The sequence below is a fragment of the Gekko japonicus genome, unplaced genomic scaffold (genome assembly GCF_001447785.1).
Source record: "Gekko japonicus isolate JY-2015 unplaced genomic scaffold, Gekko_japonicus_V1.1 scaffold3422, whole genome shotgun sequence".
Taxonomy (NCBI): domain Eukaryota; kingdom Metazoa; phylum Chordata; class Lepidosauria; order Squamata; family Gekkonidae; genus Gekko; species Gekko japonicus.
Window position 1 is genome coordinate 148,787 of NW_015173242.1, and position 5,692 is coordinate 154,478.

Consider the following 5,692-nt stretch of genomic DNA (forward strand, 5'->3'; position numbering starts at 1 on the left):
CTGAAGAACAAGGGCACACACTTCTTCAGATACAGAGTGTGCATGCACACAAAGGCTTATACCGTGAATAAAACTTTGTTGGTCTTAAAGGTGCCGCTGGACTCGAATTTTGTTCTGCTGCTTCAGACCAACACGGCTGCCCCACCTTATCAATCAACATTTATTTTAGTATGAGCTTCCATGAGACAGAGCTCCCTTCTTCAAATAACCAGCTCTGTTTCACACAAGCTCATACTGGAATAAATGTTGGGACACAGAGTCCAATGGCACCTTTAAGCAGGGCTCTTTTGTAGCAGGAGCTCCTTTGCATATTAGGCCACACACCCCTAATGTAGCCAATCCTGTAAGAGCTTACAGTAGCCCCTGTAAGAAGAGCTCTGTAAGCTCTTGGATGATTGGCTACATTAGGGTGTGTGTCGCCTAATATGGTACAAAAAGAGCCCTGCTTTAAGAACAACAAACTTTTACTCAAGGTGTGAGCTTTCATGTGCAGGCACACTTCGTCAGATGTTGAAAGGGAATTACATATCATTTTGCATGCTATCTTGCATGCGAATTGAACAAACCACTCCTATATAGACAACTACTTTGTTGGTCTTAAAGGTGCCATTGGACTGTAACTTTGTTCTATTGCTTCAGACCAACACAGCTACCTACCTTGGAATAAATGTTGTTAGTCTTTAAGATAGCACTGGACTTCTCTTTTGTTTTGCTACAACAGACTAACACAGCTACGCCACTGGAATTATCGGAAGGAAACTAGAGATGTAAAATTCCCGGAAATTTTGAAGCTCGGGAAAAATACCGGTTTTTTTTTGGGGGGGGGGACGGAATTTTTTGGAAAAATTGAAAAAAAATGTTACATTAGCATTTCTTTTGTCTTTTCTAGATTGAAAGTCATTCCGTTACTTTAGGAACATAAAATATGACTATGGACATTTTTACTTGGCATGAAATTATCACAACTAAGCATATTAAAAATATAGTGTATCCAAACAATTATTACAAACAGAATACCCACCCACATGCAAAAACAAAACTGAAACCTTTTTATTTTCTTCTGACAATCGCACCTCCTAAAGGAAGAAATGCATCTTGTTCTTGCATTGGAGAGTTCAGTTTGTAACCTAGGACTTGCTTGTCCTCAGTGCACAGAAATTAGATCAATCTGATACCATACGTATTTTTTAGAAATGATTTGGAAAATACTCTTTCCAGGTCTCTGTCTGGCCCCAAGGTGTGGGCAAGCATGGAGTAGTGGGAGAGATGTTTCCTCCCATCCCCAGGGGCCACCTCAAATTCCTCAGGGACTTGACACGAAGATGTGCCCAGAGCAGGACTTAATTCATAAACGTTCATCTGTAGCTGGCGGCCTTGTTTTGCAGCGATCTAAAGAAAGAGCCTGCTATAAAGGTCACTTTTCACACTCTCTTGCCTCTCTCAAGAGCCACTCAGGAAACTTCCTTATGCAAGGCACTCCCTAACACTGAAGGCAACATAACACAGTTGCTGCCAAGTGGAAAGTCAGAATTTACGACAACAACAAAAATCCCTCAAGAAGCGAGGGCAGGTGCTCTGAAGAAGAGCCTGAATCTGAGACCATGCAATCATGCCCGTCTCATATCAGTAAATGGGCAGCAAGGCAACTGCAGAAAACTAAACCACAGCAGCTGAGTCAGGAAATGAGCCACAAGAAAAGAGAAATCAAATCCAGGTGACTTTCAGAAGGAAAAGGCAGAACCAGGTCAAGCTGTCCCTCTGCCAGCATGGGGCAGCAAATCTCTTGGCAGAAGACCTGAAAAGTCAGCAACTCTTTCATCGGCCTGACACCGTTTTTTCAGCCTTAGTTCCACCCCCAGGAACTGGGGAAAGTCATATGGTCCTGGGCAGGCTTTTTGAGAGCACAAACACAATGAAACTAAACTGTCCTCTGTACATTAGAAGTGGCATCATTCAGACAAGCCTGAAATTGATACAAAGCATAACGAACCAGCATAGGGAGATAGCAAAAGGTGACATGATCAAAGTGACGGAAGAGAACAAGGAGTCTACCAGAAGTGTTTGGAACCAGGTGGACTGCAATAAGGGACCTCTTCCCACAAGGTGACCAGGGGGTGGACAAGCATCCCTAACAGTATGGCATCATTACACAAGAATTTCACACCCCTTTGGAATGCACCGGTGCATGTTCAAGTAACTCATTTTACCAGTTCTGAAGCACCGTTAACAGGAAGTCAAAAGGGTCATCTCCTCAAGTGTGTGTGTAATATTACAGGAACAGCTCTGCCAAGACTTAACATGACTAGAAGAAGGGATCCCTCAGTCTGAAAGGTGTGGGCTATGAATACACCATGGCAGCTTCCCCATCTTGCCCCCATACCAAGTAGCATGCAAGGGACACGACAAGAATTTGTGAACTCTTGGGACAGGCAGAAAAAGCCCAGCAGGAACTCATTAGCATAATAGGCCACACCTAACAGCAAAACCAATTATCATATTAGGCCACACCCCCATGACAGCACAGCTCATTAGCATATTAGGCCACACACACACACCCGTTACCAGAAGTGTGGTCATCCAGTCACACCCATCGTTTGCTTCTTATTCTGTTTATCTTGTTTGTTGTCCAGGGCCTTTTTTGTAGCAGGAACTCCTTTGCATGTTAGGCCACACACCCCTAATGTAGCCAATCCTAATGAGTTTCTGCTGTTGGGTGTGGCCTATTATGCTAATGAGTTCCTGCTGGGCATGGCTAACTTGGGAGCCAGCCAGAACTCCGTTCCTGTGCGTTCCTGCCCAAAAATAGCCCTGGCCGGACAGGTCATACCAACTGCAACAGCACACCACACCACAACACACAGGTGTGTGACAGGCAACACCAGCAAACCAAGCGTCCCAGCTCCCCCGGCCCTCCACCCCACTTCCGGTCTGAAATCCAGGCAGCTCTGAAACCCTTGCAGAGAGAGGCTGGGACCAGGCCCACCCCCCTTCGCCTCAGAGAGGGGGTCTTCAGAACAACAGCCGTGGGAAGGGGCAACCCCAAGAGGTGCTGGAGGAAAAGAGCCCCACAGGTTCTCCACTCCCAGTACTGTGGCGCGGTAGTGCTCCGAAATGGGCCAAAGACGTTACCTTCAGAGCTTCTTCATATTCCTCTGGAAAAAAAGGAGCAGAAACAAGACAAACACCATGAGTAAGCACCCCCAGATCAACAATCACATGGAAAGGCACTCTGGGACATTTTATGACCTGTACTCAGGGCCAGCTGAACTAACCTCACGCTCGACAAACATTTGTGTAAACAAGCTTGTCTTGTGCCAGCAAATTAAATCCCTCTTCCCCAAGCCTGAAGGTTGTTCAATCACACAAAGAGGAAATGCCAGCATTCCATTCCCTTCACGGACTCTCTTGCCCCGGGGCGAGAACTGCTGCTTTCAGGAGAAACAGGCCATGCCCTGAGCCTTAACTGAGTATATTATAAAAACATCTCTCTTCCAGAAACGTTTGCAGTGGTCACGGAATTCTGGGTCACAGAACAGCTAGGTACCTGCTATGAAAACATTCTAGCAACATTTATACCCTCGTGAGAGAGTCAGAGACCCACAAACGTTAAGAACAGCCAATTCTTATGCCTCACTAACTCAAGCCCAGACATAATGAAACACTGTAAGGCTGTTAGCTGGCTGGGGGGAAAAATACCTGGCTGCCAGAGGCTCGTCACCTGGAAGCCACACACCCCACCCCCAACTGACTGTGCAGCCACAATGCCTGGAAATGTTCACCTGCATTAGTTCTGTGCCAGCAAAAAAAAAAAAAGGGACCACATTTCATTGAGGGGGAAGGAATGTCTGTTTGGCTTTACAAGACTCTGCATGAGGCTTTGGCACTGGGGTGGATGGCAGGCAAACTACATTGGTGGGGGAGCAGAGGCCTAAAGTAGGAGAGGATCTGAGAGAGGGGGTGGGTGGAGGATGGAGAGGCAGGCTGAAAAAACAAAAAAAAAGGGGAAGCTGGTGGAGAAGAGGAAGACCATTTCACACTTTGACCACAGGTCAGTAGAGCAGTGACGTAACTGGAATTCAGAAGTCCCACAGACAAAACCACCTGTCCTGCTTGAGAAGGAGAAGAATACTGGGACACCCCCCCTCACTGGCTATAGTCCCACCTTGTACAGAGCTGTAGAGCAGTGACGTAATTGGAATTCAGAAGTCCCACAGACAAACCACCTGTCCTGCTTGGGAAGGAGAATAATACTGGGACACCCCCCCTCACTGGCTATAGTCCCACCTTGTACAGAGCAACTGAGGCATGTGCTCCTGTGCATAGAAAGTGGATGCTGTGTAAAGACAGAAGGCACTTGGCTCTTGGGCTTCTCCTATTAGAATACCTACGGCTGCTGCCTTTGTTTGAGGGAAGGCGACACAGAGCCCTCAGGAAACTCACCTGCGCTGTTGACCGACACCTGTGAAAAGAAACCAGAAATAAGTGCGAGTCCCTTTGCTTTTCCCCACTTATTGTTTTTTACTTCTTTAAAACATTTTATGCTGCCTTTCCACCCAACTTTGGGTCCCCAACGATCAAAAGCATGAAAACAAATGCTGAGTATTTCCAAAGGAGAAAAAAAGCAGTTGTCAAGCAGTGTTCCCTCTAAGCTGAGTTAGTGTGAGCTAGCTCACAGTTTTTTAGCCTCCAGCTCACAAATTTTTGTCTCCGCTCAGGAAGGGGGGCTCCAGAGCAAACTAATTTATGCAGTAGCCAAATCACTTGCTCACAACTTTAATGCCAGTAGCTCACAAAGTAGAATTTTTGCTCACAAGACTCCACAGCTTAGAGGAAACATTGTTGTCAAGCACTGTTCTGTCATGTAACAGTAACCCAATTAAGGGACCAGTCAATCTTCCTGTATCCACTTTGCAGACTGAGGAGAGTGTCGCATGCCCTGGTACATAAATAACTTAGGGAAGTGTTCCGTAAGTCAAAAGCTTATGTTCTTCACTAGCTAATCCAAAGAAGGACATATTATATCACCTGTTACATGCGTTTAAAATTCTAGGCTCTCACACTGGCTGTGAGAGAGCAATTGCTGCCTAGGCACGTGTGTGTCTATGTCTTCCTCCTTCTTGAATTCTCTAAAGCAAGAGGTTAAACACTTTAACCCAAATACTCAGTCTCTCATTTAATTATGCATTCAGTGTTGGGGGGCAGGGGGGGGATTTCAGAGCCCCAAAATACTTGAAAAGAGAGCTAGCAACTTCTGGAAACAAGTCAGTAGCCCACCTCTCTTATTTTGAACGAGGAGACAAGGATTGTTGCTAGGAAGGAATGGATTCCTGCACCTCTGTCCGATTTAGGGTCTGACCTCTCTCCTCCCCAAGGGATTTATCTCAAGACCTTCCGTTGAGGCTCACAAACTTTAGCAGAGCAGAGAGGGAATGGTCTCCTGTTCCCTTCCCCCAGCATTTTAATTCATTCCCCCTCCCAGTGTCTTCGGAAACTGTGAACACTAAGAATTTCTCTCCCCCCTTAGTGGCACAGGAATGCACTTCTGCAGTCGGGCAGTTGTGTGATATTGGCAACACGCACCCTTGAACCTTAGTGAAATCATGGGACCACAGCGACCAAGGCCTACACATTATGAGATTGCATAATGGTGCTCTTGTGACACTTACAGAAAAAGAAGAGGAGATTCGATTTA

The 5,692-nt window shown here is 46.1% G+C and overlaps 1 long non-coding RNA gene across 1 annotated transcript; it reads right to left on the reverse strand.

Moving 5' to 3' along the window:
- Window positions 1-1,263: 1,263 nt before the first annotated feature.
- On the reverse strand, window positions 1,264-4,461 carry LOC107120126. The gene is made up of 3 exons (XR_001482817.1): window positions 4,441-4,461; window positions 3,130-3,152; window positions 1,264-1,389 (listed from the first exon to the last, which is right to left on the reverse strand). It is a non-coding gene; the product is annotated as an uncharacterized LOC107120126 (long non-coding RNA).
- Between the last annotated feature and the right edge of the window lie 1,231 nt (window positions 4,462-5,692).